Below are 18,761 nucleotides of genomic sequence, written 5' to 3' on the forward strand. Positions count from 1 at the left end.
ACACGTAAGACTCTCAGCAAATATAAGTGACAGGCTGACAGGTGACGGGCGAGAGCCGGAGCTTAAAACCATCATGCGGGACAGCAAGTAAACGGCAGAAATCAAACTGCGAGGAGGAAGAAAATAGAAAAAGTTGCTTATTGTTGGCGCAGAAGCGAGTGCCAGTAATGCCTGACACTCCGTTAAGGTATGCAAGACTTTCGACCCGAAGTAAGGACGTAGATTCGGTAATCTTGTTTTCTAAAAAAGCTGAGAAATAAAAGCGATAGGCGTATTAAATCGCGTCGTTTGCATGTGACCTTAAAAAGCGATATTGCGTGCAGATAAAAATGAGTGGAACAATTAAAAGAAGAAGAAGAAAAAACCTCGTAGTACAAAGGACTAAAGACGGATTCTAGGTTTTGGCAATTTTGTGAACGTCCTGCACAGTGACGGCGGTAAAATATCATTATAAAAGATATGAGAGCGAACGGCAAGAGGGTATAGAACGAGTGAATAAATGAATGAATAATAAGCATTCTATATCGGGTATTCCATTTTCGTTTTTTAAATCTCAAAGTGAGGGAGAAATTGATCTTGGGTAAGCTTTCAGCAGAGCCTACTGCCACCCACCAATCAGCATTGCAGACTGTGACTTCTTCTTCGTCTTCGAGAATCGAGAGCGCGGTTTCCTGCAGTATTAGGGACGATTGAGAGGAACGAATTGAAAATGTGCTTCGTAAAATGGACGATCGAATAAAATTTAGCATACATATTACATAGTGTATCTAAATTATACACTCGTCTGACCGTTAAATAAAAAATGCTACTGCAATCGCGTAAATTTTACAATCCTTTTCCTTTATTTCTGCACTCTCCTGCATTAACATTGAATCCACTTTACTTATTCTCCCAGGCAGCGCGCAGCTCCAATCTCGCAGACTTTGTACAAACATAAAAACCGTATGACCTATCACCACGCAGTTTTAAACCACTTTTTATGTCACCGTAGGAACGGCATGTACACGTAATGAAGGCTTCCACCTCAGACGGGTGAATTTTTTCAATCTTCCAGACTTTCAACTTTCATGAAACTCGAACGACACGTTATCGCGTTGTTAAAATAAACGTTCGTGGCGCTATTTTTTTTCTCACAAGTCGATATCTAGCCTAAAGTAACCGAAAATCGACTGTTAAAAAAATGTTTTTAAAATCAATATATTTTATCTTTTTTCCATACATCACCCACCCATAAATATTAAAAAACGTATACATTCCTCATCCCCCAAAAATATCCAGAGATCATTAAAGTGTTTTTAATTCCCTATGCAAGTTTCATTCCGCTGCAATTGTATGTAGGAATATAAAAGAATCGACGCACGTGACAATCAGTCGTCTTCGTTTAACCGACGATAAAAGGTAAGTGAATAACATACAACATGTACTCTATACGAATGTTTTTAAAAGTTCAAATCTGGACGAGCGAATCGGGGCTTGAAGATTTCAGGAATACGTTGGGGATCCGGGTCATTCGCAAAGCCATCCGTTTCGCTGTGTGTACCTACGTCTTGCAGCCACGCCCCAACCGGGAAACCGCGGTGTTTGGACAATGGGGCAGAAGGGTGGATGAAGGGCGGCAGCGTAAGGGCGGAATCGGGCTAATTTAAAGCGGGGAGGCAAGAGAGGACAAAAAAAACAATTCCGTTACATTACTCCGTCTACGTGCATTCCTATACACGAAGTACTCTGCAGGTATAGAAGAATTACATGAGGTCGTTGTAACCTCCGAGGTTGCAACTGCAAGCAGCAGCGACTCGTTTGCGAAACTTGGTCTCTCGGCGTGATCCGCATCGAAAACAATAACACCCACGTACAGAGATGGAAAAATCACGATCTGTGAAGCTTTAGGATAAGCCACTGGCACCCTGAAAAATTGAACTTAATTTCACCGTCAGTCGAGAGTAAAAGAAACGAAGATGGATTTCAGCAAATGAAATTGAACCTCGGCGTGCCAAATTTTATGAAGAAATCTGTTGAGCAGAATCACCGTAATTTCGTTCGACTCTGCTATCAACCCCTGCGCTTTCGCTCGGTTTTTTCCAAACAAATTCAGTGGCCTCGGGCGCGGGACGAATGGACCCTCGATAAACTCAAACCAATTGTTGAAGATAGCTGTGTACGTATGCGTATAATTCGTATGTAAATGTACATATGTACAACAGCACGCGTCCCACGACCATACATATCCATACTTGCGAGTTCTAATACCAGCAGCAGCAGCAGCAGCAGCAGCCTAGTCAAAAAATTTTTTTTATCATTAACTGGCATCGCGCGATACTTTATATGTATAATAAATTCCTAGGGGAGAAACGAGGCGAACAAAGCAAAGTTGGTAAGGAATGTTCTTTAAAAATCGAAGAAGCGAGCGGTATGTAGCGTGCCAAAAAAAAGCCCACGTGTGTTAGTGGACTTGCACCACACCTGCTACCCTCGGCACGTACACGATGCAGCATGTACGAAACATAAGGTTATTCCAATGTAAATTCTGGCCTCTCTTACATCAGAGAAAACATGAACCAGAGACGGAGCGAAAGGGAAGGGAGGCAAGAACTGGAGTAAAAAAATTTTAAAACAAAAAACACTGAAATTATCTGCGGCATAAATTTGCCAACTAGTCTAAGCGGCGTGCTTTTTTGGAATTTCACGGTATTACCGGGCATATACACGTAATATATAGATATATGCATGAACACCTTGCGATACTGTAATAGTTATAATAAATGCGAAGTTATACCGGAATTCGTTGCTAAATTAATACTCGATGGATACTTTATCGTTGTTAATTACATATTTCGGGTCGTTTAATTGCCACGTTTTCTACGCCGCGTGGTGTCCTTAAGTAATTAATTTCACGGTATAACTCGATCCGCATACCGCGTCCTAACGCGGTTTAATAACGTCAGCGTTTTATTTCATGGAAAAGGTGTAATATCAACTATCCGCAAAACTATTCGAACCTTGTTCACAGGTACAAATTTTCAAGATACATGAGAATCGCCCGGAATTCGGTAATACACGACGATGAGCTGTATCCAGTCGGATAGCAGCAAGGCGAAGTTCATTTTTGTGTATATATTGGCACGTGTCTCATTGTCGGTCTCGCCCGGGTTGTGTTATCTCACCCGAATCCGGTCGAGTCCGTCATTGTCGAGGTAACACCGTCTACCGTCCACGGGGGTATCTCATGGGCATAGCCGTGAGCCGTAAGGCGAATAAGGAGAAGAATAAGAAGGAGATGAAAGAAGAAAACGAAAAAAACGAAAAAAAAAAAAACACGGGAAAGAAAGAAAGAGAAGAAAAAGACGGGGAAAAGGTTCGCCGTCGACGATTACAGCCGACGAGACGGGTTACCCCGGAGTTTACGAGAGTCCTGGACGCCGCTTCACGGGCGAATGATGACACCTTCCACATTTAGGTAAAGTCTATCAACGCGCACACCTCCTGGTTTTCGGTAACGGATCCGCAGGGTGAGTTGATTCGAAGCGCGTGACGCGCTTTCCGGATTCCTCGAAGCCGGTCGTCCCGGTATGCGCAGCCAGGAGGAGAGCAAGAATACGCTTTGCAGCAAAGCTCTGCCACTTTCAAGGGTGACAGGATGACGGCGGCTGGGCCGCTTGATCCGATAGAATTGATGGACTGCCGGTGGTCGATGTCGCGGTTTCAAGGGACTCTCTGGACTTTGATTATCCGTAAACTTTTGGGAGCTCGTACCGTGATATTCGGCCAGGGATTGGCTCGTCAGGGTTTTGCAGGCACGCGAGAACCGAAATTCGCCTTCGGCTGCTCGATGTTGACAAATTCAACTTCTTCTTCCCTTTGACAGCCTACGTTGAAACTAATTAATTGCCCCTAGTAGGAAGTTTCGGAACGATTTCGTGCTCGGTAAGGTTTTCACTCACAAGTTGTCCGATGTACTTGAAATTTAAACGCGCGCCGTGTTGAATTGGGACCAACGTGAACCAAACAAATATCCCGGTTCGAATCATATTTATGATTTCAATAAAATATGAAACCGAATCGAATGGAATTGCGAAATACATTAACCCCCCCCCCCCCCCCCCCCCTGACCATCACCCCACCCCGCTCCGTTATTAAATCGTAACGAAACTCGAGAGCTGTACGTGTATACGGATTAATTTCAAAAATGTTTACCGACCATAAAATCAAAACGACTTAAACGTGCAATTAATTCTAAAAAAACTGCACTGCGGCGCTTTGTAATAACGTTGAACCGCGTAGTTTGAAGGAACATAAATATGGAAAAGAGATGACAAAAAATACGAAAAAAACGTGAAAAAAATTCACCCCAACACCACGAACAGGATATTAATAATTCTTTTTGCCCGTCGTACCGGGTATATAAATGAGCGGGAGAAAGAAAAAGAAATCAAGCAGTTTATGTCCAACTCGTTAGTGTTTTTAGTCGTACAACATCCCTTGCTACTACCTACCGTCACGGTTATCGTTCCACCTATAACCTTTATAGATCATAATACATCGTTATACAGAAGTTGGTTTCGTCCTACCAGCGATTTGCATAAACGTACCGCGATTGCTGGAAAATCGGGTGATCGTCGAAACTATACACATGGATTTTAACGGTATGTACGTGAAGACAAAAGGCAACGCGCTAATAAATTGTAAGATGGGGAGAATAAAATCCGTACGCAGTTCCGTAATCGGATTACGACCGGCACCCGATGAAAAGGGAGGCGTAGAACCGTGGAAAATCAACAAGTGATAATTAAGTTTCGCATTGGCTTATACATACCTATGTTCCCCGCGCCGTTTACAACAAGCCCCTCGTTAGTATTAATCACTCTTTCAGCAAACTCGCAGAGAGCTGATCGTTGCGTATCAGACTTTCCGAGGTCAAATTAATGGTGTAAAGGATAAATGGTACGGGATAAGACAAACGTGACCGTATATATGTAAATGATAATAAGGTTAACGGTGCTGCAAATGGAATTTAGGAAACGGGTAAACAAGGGATAAGCAACGGTGGTAAATACGCCTAATCTTTCAAACAATGAAAATTGAAGGACGACTGGTCGGAAGGCGAAATCTTTCGAGGGTGGAGATTATTTCTGTGAGAGAAGATCGAAAGGACCAAGGCTGCAAGTTCACCCCCGAAACCATTCGATATACCTGTGTGAGCCAGTTTTACCCCGATCGCTCGGTGGAGTTTCCTCTCTGCGATCGACGTCTAGCCGTCGTTGACTACCGGGTCGCACTACGGGGAACAATTTGAAAGCCCAATAGCATTGTTAAACCCCAGTGCTCTGCCTGATTCATGGGACATGCGGTACATTTATTCACCTATCGGTACCATGCCGTCAGGATTTATCGGCAACGCCGTTTCTCCAAGGCTGTGCCGCTACCCCTTTTCAGTGACGATTAAAGATGCTGTATCCGACTATAGGATTGCAATTAGAAGATGGCCGTCGACATTGACTGAATAGAAATTGGAAATTCCGGGGAATAAAGTTCCCGAGGATTTCGAAAGTATCTTATTGGTCAGGGATGAATTCCCACGAGGATCAACGGGCCCGTCTATAATCAGAACTGGTACAACGTACACCACCGCAAAGTGTGGAAACTTTTATTTGATCGATTGTCTCTCGGTCGGAAAAGTTAGAAAAATTCCCGTGTGAGCAGGAACATATTTTTTAAATTAAAAAAAATTTCTTTCTCGCTGCGAACGAAAACCAAAAACAGCACTATCAACAATTTCACGTCAACTTTGTAATTTGTCCAGTTCATTACTGGCAATTTACAACTTTATATTATACCGATGACAATTTGAGAACAGGCATGATATATTAGTCATACCTCTGGTACTGAATTTATAGTGCATTTCTATGCACAGAAATAATTTGTATACAAAGCTGAAACCTATGAAATCTGATTAACTAAAGTTGTGCACGAGTTGAAAATTCCAGGAGAGCGATATAACGTACGATGATTATTCGAGTGTGGTTTCAGGTTACGAAACACATTCTATGAGTAATTATATTACGTCAATTGTACGATAGGTAGCGATAAACGAAGTACACCTTCTGAAAAAACGAGGATCAACGCACCGCACTGCTGTAGCAGCAGGAGCAGCAGCAGAAGCAGCGAGTAAAAATTATGGATCGTGAAATTTCCCAAGTACAACATACCTGGTAAAGTTGATTAAAATCACACCGTGTTCGAAAGTTCGATAATTCATTTAGCCCGTCTGCCAAGCATCGGCATGGACCGGCTGTTCCCGCATAGAACATAACTACAGCGCGGGCGTAGGAAAGCTAACATCGTTTCCTGCTCCAACCGCAAGATAATGTCGCTATTGATAAGTGGGTTATAAAACTAATTGCGAACAAGGTGTGGTGCTCTGCTGCCGTTCCTTGTCATATCCTCGTGTTTCCGCACTGTCTGTGAACAGCTTGAGCATTCGGAATAAATGGCGTTCCTGTGTTATGAGGGGGGGTAGAAATGTATGAATATTTATTCCGCGATGAGACAAACATGGTACTCGTCGCGTATAAGGTAGGTATAATACGCGTAACGCTACAGGCAAAGAATTACCTTAATGAAGGAAACTTAGTTGAAAAGCGAAATTTAGTTGGCAAACAGAAGGGCACGCCAGACGAACAAGCCTTGCCCATTTATTCCACGGATCCTCTCGTCGTCCTCGTCCTCGTCCTCGTCCTCGTCGTGCCTTTGCTAAGATATTCTTCAAAAGTAATTCCAATTTCTTTCACCGTACCCCGCGTAACTCGAGACGGATCAGCAGACCCAGGGTAATAAATCTTTTCGCGCTCTGGCTTCTTCTGGAAATTTTTAACAAGCAAATAACGTGACAGGGAAAACCCCTCGCCCACTTTTTGCTGCAACTTGCCTCGTCCTCTGTTCGTGAATTATATTATTCCCAGTGAAATAGGGTACGTGTCTCGATCCGATAACAGAGACACCGACATTCTCTGGATATATGTACGTGGGTATAAGATTCGCGTACCTGATATGAGAAGGCATAAAAAAAAAGAACACTATTTCGCCAAGCATAAATTAACACTCCAATTTCTTATTCCGTGGAATATGGATCTCGGTAATTCCAGCAGCTTTTTTGCAACTCGGCGTGATTTTAACGTGACGAATTTACAGATTAGAGGTTAATCAGCGAGAGATAAAAATGGAATTAGAAATTACAGCAGTATCAAAGAGGAAATAATGCGTTTAAGATCATCGAGGCATGTTAATTCGAGTAGAAATTGCACCGACCATCGGCACAATATAGAAATGCGATAAAGTGAAAATTACCGAGCAGTGTAATTGAATTAGGTTGCACCGCTGGATGAGCGCCAATATTCCCGACCACAATTACAATCGTTCCCTGCAGCTACCTAGTCTAGGCCACCATAGAGAGCCGGTAACTGACTTGTGTTCTCCGCCCTATAACCATTCGGAGAATATCTCTCGCTATCTCGCCCCGAGTATGAAATCCTCTGGCCAACTATGCTCGTCCCGACATCGCCCTGCAGGCTAAGCTCACGCGTAATGAATAACATGATTTCAGAAGGGCGTGAATTTCCACGAGGATCATAACGCAACGCGACGTGACGTGCATCGCCCTGCAATATTGCTGCGCGATCAGTGATCGTTCGAGTGTCGCAGAGGAACAAACGCTCGGTCGTGCAGGGGATGTCAAAGGAGCAAATCGAATCGATAGCGAAGATACTTGGTCTGCAGGAGGAGAAAAGGAAAAGAAAGGAAGAAGGAACTCCTGTGTTCCTATCTGGTGAAAGTTATCAGCTGATTTCTCGGAGGGAAGGAAGGAAAGAAGGAAGGAAGGAAAAAGACAAAGATATCCAACGAGATGATCGTGGTAGCGTTTTCTCGACGGTATAAGGTACCTTACACCGCATCTGCCAGCTGCGGTAGATACAATATAAAAGACAATCGAAGAACCGACATTCGTGTGAAACCATCCACCTCCAAGAGCGTGAAAGATAGAGAATTAATTTTCGCCAAAGTAACACCTCGCGTATAAAGTTTCAGAAAATAAACTTGCGGGGTTTTACTATACCTATGTTACGCCTGTGTCGAGGTTATGAACAACACTGACAACGGTGTGTGTGTGTGTGTGTGTGTGTGAGTGGAAAGTACGCGTGTACGGATGGTAGGTGGAAATTTGCGGTGCACCGTGTTTACGGGCACTTCAGACTGTACGGTAACATGTAAATTAAACACAATTACACGCAATACATGTGAAATGAAATTCCCAACAATTTAACGCTCGGGTGAACATGAGAAGATGAGCTTACGCTGAAACCGGCTGTGCTCGCAAGATGTCGACGTGTGCACGGGGAATGCAAAAAATTTGTGGAAATCCCTATGTCTCATGTAATTCAGAATATAAAATCAAGTCTCGGAAGCGAGCATTCGCGGTTGATCCTTCACGCTTCGAGAACTTTTCTCATGCTATGTAATATGATCTTCGTGGAATTTCGCCAAAAAAATGGCGAGTTTTGTTATTAAAGAATATAGAATTTAAGAAAAAATGAACAAAAAAAAAACGAAACTGACCCGGAATCCCATCAGAATCGAGGCTGGCTCTCAGGAATATGTTCGGCGTCTAGAAACCGCAGAGCCGTGACACCATCGATTTCAGTGACACGACAAACACAGCTATTAATCGGAGAGGTCGATTGCAGTCCCAAGAGGTACATTAAACGAGATTGAAATCGATCAACTGCCAACGGGGAAATCTCGTCCGAACCCGAGCGATCGTATACAGGAACCGGGAAACAATGAGGAAAGAGCGGAACTAGCTCGAAAAAAAAAAATCCGAAAAATAGAACCGAACAAGTTTTAATTCGAAATTTTGAATGACGTCAAGTCTCAAGTCACTCGTTACTGTCGCACCTCTTCAGATTTACGTAATCAAAAATTCAAGCCCATTACGACGCTGTTGCAGATGCTTACCCAAGTGTATATTTTGCCCACTGATCCGATTATCCATCTAGCCTGCCTGATTCTGGACGAAACCCTTTTCTTCTCACCTACCCTTTGCCCAACCGAGTTAATCCATCTCAACTTATACCAGAACCAGGCCAGGATTCATCCACCGTTATACTTTCGTTCGCTATCAGTCAGCGTAAAATATATGAGCCAGGGTGATTAAGGACTGGCGGTGAAGCTGATAAGGTCAGAAGCTTATTAGTAAGCACCGGGTAATCTCCGTCGCCTTTACCGACACGGGAACGTCGTGGAAAGTCGGAGGTGGTGGAGTGAGGTTGGCGGAAAGTTGAGTGTTGGGAGCGATGTGCGTGCCCGGAGGAGAAAAGGTGGGCGGACGGGGTTTAAGAAGGTGGAGGGTAACAAAGGGAAAAGGAAGAATACAAAATTATGAGAAAGAGGTGACAGGATAAGCCGGCGAGCGGTTTTCTCGTCAAACTTTTTGGTAAGGGGGTGAAATTCAGCTTGATAGCCTGATTCCGCATATATTAGTCAAAGTTCACGGCCTTCTCCCGTCGAGCTGCAACGAGGTGAGTTACATTTAGATCGAGGAGAAGGATTAACGCCAACCAGGTTCGACGCCGACCTTCGCGAATTATTAATGTAGTAAACTGAGGACAAGGGAACTTCGGCGGGTGGGAAAGGACCGGGAAAATAGGCTGAAATGGGGACGACGATGATTACGCGGATCGGGGTGTCTTTTCGGAGCCAAAAGGCGTCACCCCATAACATCACGCTCCCCTTATTAAAACTAACAACGAGTCGCCTCCGAGGCTTTGGCGGCGAGAAAGATTCACCTCCGCCCGTCCTCCTCCCTTGCGGTCCGTGAAACCCACCTCATTCTCTGTCCCTTTCCCTCCCTCTCTCTCTCTCTCTCTCACTCTATCCTTCTCGCACTTTTACCCGGCACTGTGGGCATAGTGGCCCGATTTCCTCCACGGGAAATCGGTAATAATTACGCCGGAAATACACCCGGTTCTATTTAACTCTGAGAAAATTGTTGATTAAACGTAAAACGAGGTAAGTTTCGCTTCATCTTTTCAAGTTCCGATCTCCTCGCAACCTTGCAACTGTTCATCTTCATCCAAAGTTCGCTCTCTGAAGCCTGAGGACTGGTAGGCCATAGTACACGATGTTGAAAACGAGTCTATAGAGTGAGATGTCGATGCATCCAATCAGTCCAAGTGTACGAAGTAAGAAAGAACCTGAATACACCTCACTTCAAAGGAACTTCTTCTGTATTGAAAATTTTACAGGTATTCTACCGAAACGTCACATCTTTCCAGCTGCACCGACTTGAGAAGAAAAAAAGAACGTTCCAATTTTAATGGAGTTGAAAATATTGGAGATAGTTTCCTGGCACCCGAAGTATAAGTATTCTTCGACTTGCCAAAAGAGCTGCGGATTTTATTGGTGTTTCAAACAGGCGAGATGCCGTGCGACGATCCGAAGAGACGCGCCTGTCTCCGAAGTTGAAAAGTGCCACAGCAAAACGTCAATTTGACCGTCAAGGTAAGAGAAGCAGTTGTACACTTGTCAGCACTGTCGTGTTCGAAACAACAAAAGGTAAAATTTAATATAAAACCGTACGTAGTCGCTGAAAGTACCTTGACTAGTACACCCAATACATAGCACGTACGTATTCACCATGCACCCTCACAAACGTCGAACGACAGGTGCAGCAGCGAAGTAATAAAAAAGTGTCAGTATTTTACCGGCAATTTGTCGTCAACTTCAATCACCGTGTGTGCTGAAATGCAATATCGCGTCAGGACAACATCTCGCTCGTTTGTAGAAATTTCAGGTACATACATACACCTACATACACACGTAGGTTCAGGGGATGAAATATGAACAGGACTTAACAGCCTGGTGTACCAACTTGCACCACCGCGTTTCCGGGACACGAAAAGTAGTCAGTCGGCAAGGAGTCGGTGTAGGTACAGTCCCAGGAAGAGTTGGTAACGTGGAAACCCGAAGGAGGAGGTATCCTTTGGTTGAAAAGTCCGATTTATTTCCCTCAGCCTGCTTACTCTCGCACCCTCGACACCCTTCACCCCTCTCCCGTCGCGGTTTAATATAGGTGAGCAACTATTTATCCCCACGCTGGTGCCCTCAACAAAGCATTCAACGTATACGTATCAACAGCAACAGAGACGTACCAAGGCACGTACGAGGCACGCATATACGTATAGGTAGACACGTACGTACCTACCTGCTGTGCGAGTTCGTGCATTCATACACAGGGTGTCCGACGCAACGGAGCGTGTTTTATCGCATGAAAATTGTGTAAAAATTCCGAAAATCTTCCTCGCCGTCTTAATGCATGGCTAGACTAGTTTTTTTACACGTCGCGCGTGTCAACTTGGTTTTTTGTCAATTAAACTCGACAGACCCCGTCAAGTGGCCCGCATAACTCACCGAAGTTAGACATATTATACGCGTGTATGTGTATGGGCTGAATAATGCCGAAGAGAGTTATTCGTAGGACGGCCGAAAAAGCACCGAACCGAAATGACAGTAACACAATTCGGAAACAACTGTTTCACAGTGAAACGTACAATTACTCTCTACGGGAAAATTCCAATTTGACACTTGATATTTGAACGGACACACGACACCCTGTACAACACAGGACGTACAAAACAATATCATGCACTGCGTAGGTAGAAAAGGGTATAGCATGTACCGTTCTAGCACACACGATAGAGTAGGTATACATTAGTACACCTGTACGGATCTATGTAGGACCATTCTCGCGCACATACGTGGGTGGGCTGAAGGTGGTCTCGAGGAGGCGGTGAATGGTCCCATTAATTCATCCCGTCACCCCTGCCCGGCGCGTAAACCTTGGCGTCGGGCACAGTAGGAACGTACTTACGTCGTGCTGTACTTGCGGAGAAAGAAGGAGAGAGGGAGGAAAAGAGGGAGAGAGAGAGAGAGAGAGAGAGCGACGTACACACACACGCCACGCCATGCCGCGGATATGTGTAGGTACGAATCGTGTAGTGAGACCTCGGGGTGAACTGAACTGGCGCGAGTAGGTATGCCAGAAATCTTCGAAAGTTCGGTTATACGTATAAGGTGCATGGAGGAGGAAGTTTTAGTTGTGCATAGCGAAATGCCACCGCTCGCTGCATTGGCTCGGTGAACTTTCAAAAGAGTAAGAACTTAAGCGAGTATAAACGGGATGCGGTTAAATTGATTCAGGATGTATCTAGTTTTGTATAATACTATTATATGTACATATTGTGTATGATATACTTTCATCCTGGTAGAGAGAAACTTATTGTATATGCGCGATGTAAAATAACGGATGAAAATCCCCTGCATCCCCGGAGATAAAGAGAGAAAAAACGACAAAGAAGAAAAAGAAGAAAAAAAAAAAGAAAAAGTAGAAGAAGAAGAAGATCAAGAACAAAAAACAACAAGTACAAAAAGGGACGTGTTATTTTTAGCAATGGCCGACTTTCGTCTTTCAGAAACCGTAAATTTGTATTCCGCAATGGAAGAAGAGGTCGTGCCTAGAGAAGCCAAGGGTTCTATCTTCCTAGTTTATTTGCAGCGAGGAACACTGGGTGGGTATATCGCTGGTATACACAAGGGTCGCTTTATGGTGAAGCTCAACGTAACTCAGTGAACCTTACGAGTCGGGTCGAAGGTAACCGCATTTTCGAAATCCTTGCATGCAGGTGACGCGAACCGCAGTAAATCCGAACGGTGCCAAAAATTTCGTTCAAGTTATTTGCCAGAGCGGTTGAAATCACAGAAAAGTCATCGAATCGTTCAGAAACAAGTAAGTCGTAAAACGAAAAAACTCCTCTACGCAGTCCGAAGCGGATGGAACGTTAATACCCAAATTTGTATGATCAGAACCAAAAAGCTTCCAACGGGGATCCCAGAGAGGAATACAACACTCGAATTTACTGAAATTCTGGGTTTATAAACTGCAAGGATCCGGTTTAATTAGCGATGAGTCGATAATCATAAAGCCGTACTCGATGCGTCGCAGGAGCGTGAAATCGTCCCAACGACATTCGGGCATTAAAGAATCCTCGCCAATGATATCCAATGCCGGTGAGTTCGCGCGACGATGCATGAATACCGGCTGCATAGAACCCATGATCGTGTTATGGTTGATTAAATATTCCATTTGATTGTACAACTGATGCTGAAGCATCGTTCTGCCGTGATCAATTTCCATTTAGCTTTGATAATTCAAGGCTGACACTGGATTAATCAGTAGCAGCGGTGAAACTTTAAACCGTGAAACGAAAGCCACAGCGTGAACAGCGTGACGCAGAAATTGGATCGATGAAAAATAGCCATGCAGCCTCGCGATCGAAAGAAGAGAAAGAGACAAAGAGAGAAAGAAACCCGGAGTATCTGCTTCTGACTCGTCCGAGAAGAGTAAAAGAACTGATCAGAGATATTTGCGGTTCACCGAGCGAGAGAAAGGGGCGGAAATAGGCATTCGGGAAAACGTGAAAGAGGCGTTGGTTTCTATAAATGCAACGAAAGAAAGATAAGCCATGAAGTCACGTTTATACAACGACCGTTGGGTTGGCGTAAGACCTGATAAAATTCCACTTTGTTCGAACACTTGAAGAAGAATTTGTCGTAAAAACATCCCCTCCGACTGACTTTCCGCAATCCCTGCCAAGTATTCGACCACCTCCCACTTCGCGTAGTGCGTCCACCGGAGTAAAGAGTCGCAGTGAGGCAGACGGAAAGAGCCTTACCCTCTTGAGGATGAAGTCACAATCAGCATATTCTGCGAGACACAATAGGTTCGGAGTTCACCTCGCTCTCCTCGTGCGGGTGGTTAGGTTAGGCATACGTATTACCCACCCCGCAAACCTCGGGAATGAAATAAAAACTCTCCCCATCTCTTTTGTAGTCTTTTGGCTATACTGTACCGCGACTTTATTCATCCCCGGTTTCCCACGGGTAACCATCCGTTTGAGGAAAATAGGGATGAATTTCTTTTGTATTCAGAGTATCGGGCTTTTCCCGTTCAATCTCTCTATACATGTGTACTCATAAACATAAGTATGTAGTACATAGATACGTACATGTACGCGCCCTAACGATGTCCAATGGAACACCAACGGGGTGAAGCCTCTTTGGTAAAGTGAAGAGGATCGTCGCCCTACGCCTCGCCCACCCTTAGCACAACGCGTCCCAATCCTCTCTCGAACAATCGTATACGTACTATGTAAAATCCAAATTTCCTCCTCTCTTCTTTTTCTGCAACTTCAAGCACTCTGCCAGAGCCAGCAAATATAGAGAATGGAAATTCCATCCTTTGCCTCGTCGTACACTCCGTGGTATTCTATCGCCGCGCCATTCTTGTCACCGTGTTTATCTACGCATCAACAAAGTTTTTTTTCTTTTCCTTTTTTTTTTTGGCTTCAGAAAGAAAATTGATCAGTGGTGACGTATCTTCAACCAAGCGGGTATTCCCGTCGTGCCAAATTTCTGTCACTCGACAAACTCGTTCTGCAAATGGGATCTGACACACCGACCCACGACAAAATGAAAGTCAACTTTGTTGTACGTACGAGCGCAAATTAACAATCTTATTGGATAATAATTAATATACCAAGGTGATCTGTAATAATTAATTGGCACGCAACATGTAATGATTTGCATACTGCATCTATCACACACAAGCACGATGCTTGCCGTTCTTACTCGGTATGATTAAACATTGACCAGTCAACGTATATTCAATACGCAACATCTTGTTCCAGTAGTATGAAAAATTTTACGACAAAGGAAAAGTTGTAAAATGGACTATCGTTGCGCTTGCCCTACATAATAACTACAGTGTGTGAAATGTTTATTTCCAATTTGGATTAACGTTCATCTGACCATGATTTGAAATCGTGTAACCGTTTCCGACATCTAAACAATTGCACCTTTCTGTTCTACTGATCTTAATCCTAGATAGCGTCGGCCCTCTTTTAGCGACAACAACGCCTCGCGTAACGTAAAACCAAGTTGCCGACATAAGTATGTACATTGTAAATGACACATACCGCGATATGCGTAAATGGAATCCTCCTCATCTAAAACTCTACCGTGATCGAACTTCTGGACAGAGACACGTAATATACCCGCAGGATCGGTGAACGGTTTTCTGTTCGTGATCACCGGCCGTGAGAAGGAGGCTTTAGAGTGTAGGATAAAGAGAAGGGGGGGGGGGGGGGGGGGGGGAGTAAAGGGGGGGAAAGAAGAAGAGAAATGGAGTGAGGAACAGAGAAGAGGAGAGGAAAAGAAGAGAGAGAGAGAGAGAGAGAGTGGAACCCGACTCGGAAATGGATCTGCACGGTGAGTGACTGAGTGACGTAGGTCTGATACCAACGCGATCAAGTGCCGGGAGGCTTTGAGGGCCGAAATAGAACCTCGCCTCGTAACTCATAGCCTGCCAATTCCCATCAGCACCAGCGAAGGCGAAGAAGAGGGAGATGTAAGAGGAGGCGACGGGACAAAGTGAGCTTTCGCCGCCCTTCGCTCCTTTGTACTTGTAAGATGAAGGCATCACGCGTTATATACGTGCTAAAAGCTAGTGTAGTGGATACTTCGTTCCGGTTATTAGAGACATTTACTCCCCCGATCCCGTTACTACATACATATTTTCGCACTCCCCGAAAAATCAGGTTATACGGCGTGAAACCTGGTCGAGTATATCATACAGAAAGTCAATTTCGCTTTCAGACTTTCAAGTACAATGAGAAATTCCTCGTCTACACGTATAAACTACGCAAGTACAACTTCAGCGTTTCAAAATTGCTGCTCAAAAGAATCAATCGCCATCAAAATCAAATTGGGTATTTGATCAGGATGTTGAGCTGATTAACTACCGTGTTTACATTTTATCCTGCAAGTTTTTTTCGTCGGATTACACGACTGGCCACTTAGCCACCCGCCGCGCATGGTCCATGCAGTGCACTAATAGATTAACCATAACTCATCGGCGTTGGTTCTCGTGCGGATGTGTACCCATGCTGAAGAGGTAACGTAACACCCAATCGGATTTACCTATTTGCACCTCGCATTAGTATATTCGCACAATTTTCAGAGTACCTAACTATAATGCCCGTACTAAGTTTGTACCAATATTGAAAATCGTTTTATCAGGCTGTTATTAGATGTGCCGAGGTTGAAAAATCGGACAAACGAGAGGTCAACTTGTTGGTGGTATAATTTCTGCCCTAAAAGTGCAGTTTCGGCATACGAATCGGTGTACATGTTCAAACTTTGAGGTCTTGGCCAATATAATCCAGCCAAACCGACTACAAAGACTAGGAAAAATTAGAGGTCATCATAATCTCATGAATAACAACACGATTATGGAATCAAGAGCAAGCGTAGAAATTAGGCGAGGAATTTAGTTTCATTACCCAATTTCGTGCGCCGCGGCAGCTAAGCTTCTTTTAGTAAACCCATTTTTCAAACTTTTTTTATATAAGTCATTCATGTTCTTGAATCCCCGTCGGAAAAATATGTTCTCCGATCTCCGTAAGGCAAAGAAGATCAGATTTTATTTTCATGGAAGAATTGTACGGTTTTCAGTTAATTTGTTTCATCTCGACCTGGGGCATTATTCATGCAGCACTCGGCAGGATCGTGTTTTATTTATTTAATTACGTTCTACTGACGTGACGGCGTCGTTGAAAATGAAAAGAGGACCGGAAAGAAAACTTCCTTTAAATTTGCGCGTGACTTTCACCAGAACCAAACCGTGTCACCCGAAGCTTTGTGAAGACTAAAGAGGTAGTTGATAAAATGTTGGTTAACAAACGACAACGCGTACATAATTACCTAGATACATAATGACTTACCAAAAGTCGTCGTTAACAATGACCGACGATGACAGTCGAAGCAAACAACGCAAAACCATGCAACTGCAATCCGGCCGTAGGTGGTAAGGACAATGAATTCTGGCACAAAACTGAATTTCACTTTGCCAAAAGGAGCCGCAAGGCACGTGTATTTGGCATAATGGGCGATACACAATACACAATACTGCTGGGTATACGTCGCACAAAGCCAGCACATAGTACGCCAAGAGAACCGGAGAGTCCCACGTTGCTTCTGTTCATACATTTCAGTCGTAATTAGCCTGGAATTCCCGACCATTGTCGCCTCGCACGATCGCGACGTAAAACAATTATAATTCGAAACGGGTGAATGAAATTTTTCATCAGGTAGGTAGGTAAGGGTTTCGAATGTGATGACGAAGGGTGCAGGCGATAACTGAGGAATGGACTGGATCCAAAGGTCTGTTTATACACGCGTAGATGGGAATCTTTTAGCGAAAGAGAGAGAAAGAGAGACACACACACACACACACACACACACACACATATATATATATATATATATATATATATATATATATATATATGTATATACATAGAGCATTGAGTTGGCGGCTGGCAATTTCCCTCGGAGAGTACATCTTCTAGTCAATTACCAAGCGACAGAGGAATTTCAGTTTATCGATGCTCAGGGTGAGAGTGAAAGTTGGTGAAGGCACGCGTGGTCTGAAGGTTAGCGGATGCCGAAAACATCCCAGCCCCCTCGGCAATTTATCGGAATTGGTTAGTACCGCAAATTTTCAACCCTTTTCCCTTGCCTCGTCTGCCTAAATCATTATTTCTTCAATATATATACTTCTGGTTAAGCGTTCGCTCAGCTAGTTGTAATGGCTTCGAAGCCCCCGGCGCGGCGATGCTGCTTGTGCAGACAAGCCATGTCCGTTGATCCGGTTCCCCATTTTGTTTCTGCCTCGACCGTATCGCGAGGAGAAGAGGTCACATTGGACAAACGGAGAGAATCCCCGGCACTCGAAGTGTATTTCCTAAAATCTCCGTCCAAGGTGTAAATCTGGACTACCGTGGTTGGCTACTCCGTCAATCCTAGAGCTTCGGCAACCCCGCGACATTGAAACGCGGAAGTAACGTCTGCGTGTTCCGTAGGAACCCCTCGACGAGCTGATTTATGTAGGTACGTACGTACCTACGCGGCATCAGTATGGGTATATACCTGGACGTGTAATTGTCGCCTTCGCGAATGTATACACCTTATACAGATGAAACGGCGAGGAGGACCGTGAAGCGGTTGTGTGTAATCGAGCGAATTGCGCCGCGACGTCGTCCGCCTGGATCCTGAAATGAGCTCATTGCTCTCCGTCTATATACGTGCGTTTGAGTTAATGCACGAAGCCGAGTAAGCCAGAGGATATTACGGGTGGAGGTGGGTAAGAGTGATGGGATAAAATTGATCAACAAAGTGATTAAGATTGAACAATTGCGATTTACATTGTAAATTAGTCACCCGCGCGTATACTAAGATAAATTGTTTAATTTATGTCGAGGAGGTTTCGCAGGCATGTTGAATTTCACAGCATTTCAAGAATAGATGCATCGCCTTGTGATGAAAAGTAACGGAGTCCGGCGCTTCTTTTACGGAAAATAAAACTCACCTCGTACATTTTCATCGCACCCGCAAAGGCCCTGTGAGGATGGCTGGAGTGTGAAGGAACGTTTAAGGGGTCGCGCATGTTATTCGAGCTATCTTGGACGCGTGGTCGTAATTGCTAACCACTCGGAAGACGAGCTATTAGTGCAGATGGCCACACCTGTCCTACTCCTCTCCCGCAAAGTTATATCACCTGACCCATTGACCCGGCTGATTATTCTCTGCCGTTA

At 44.3% G+C, this 18,761-nt stretch overlaps 1 protein-coding gene across 6 annotated transcripts in view; it reads right to left on the reverse strand.

Annotated features, from left to right (window-relative positions):
- The window catches only part of LOC124178027 (Ig-like and fibronectin type-III domain-containing protein 1), a 168,230-nt gene that overhangs the window by 91,497 nt on the left and 57,972 nt on the right, over positions 1-18,761 (reverse strand). The window lies entirely within an intron of this gene.

This window comes from Neodiprion fabricii, chromosome 1, assembly GCF_021155785.1.
Source record: "Neodiprion fabricii isolate iyNeoFabr1 chromosome 1, iyNeoFabr1.1, whole genome shotgun sequence".
Lineage (NCBI taxonomy): Eukaryota > Metazoa > Arthropoda > Insecta > Hymenoptera > Diprionidae > Neodiprion > Neodiprion fabricii.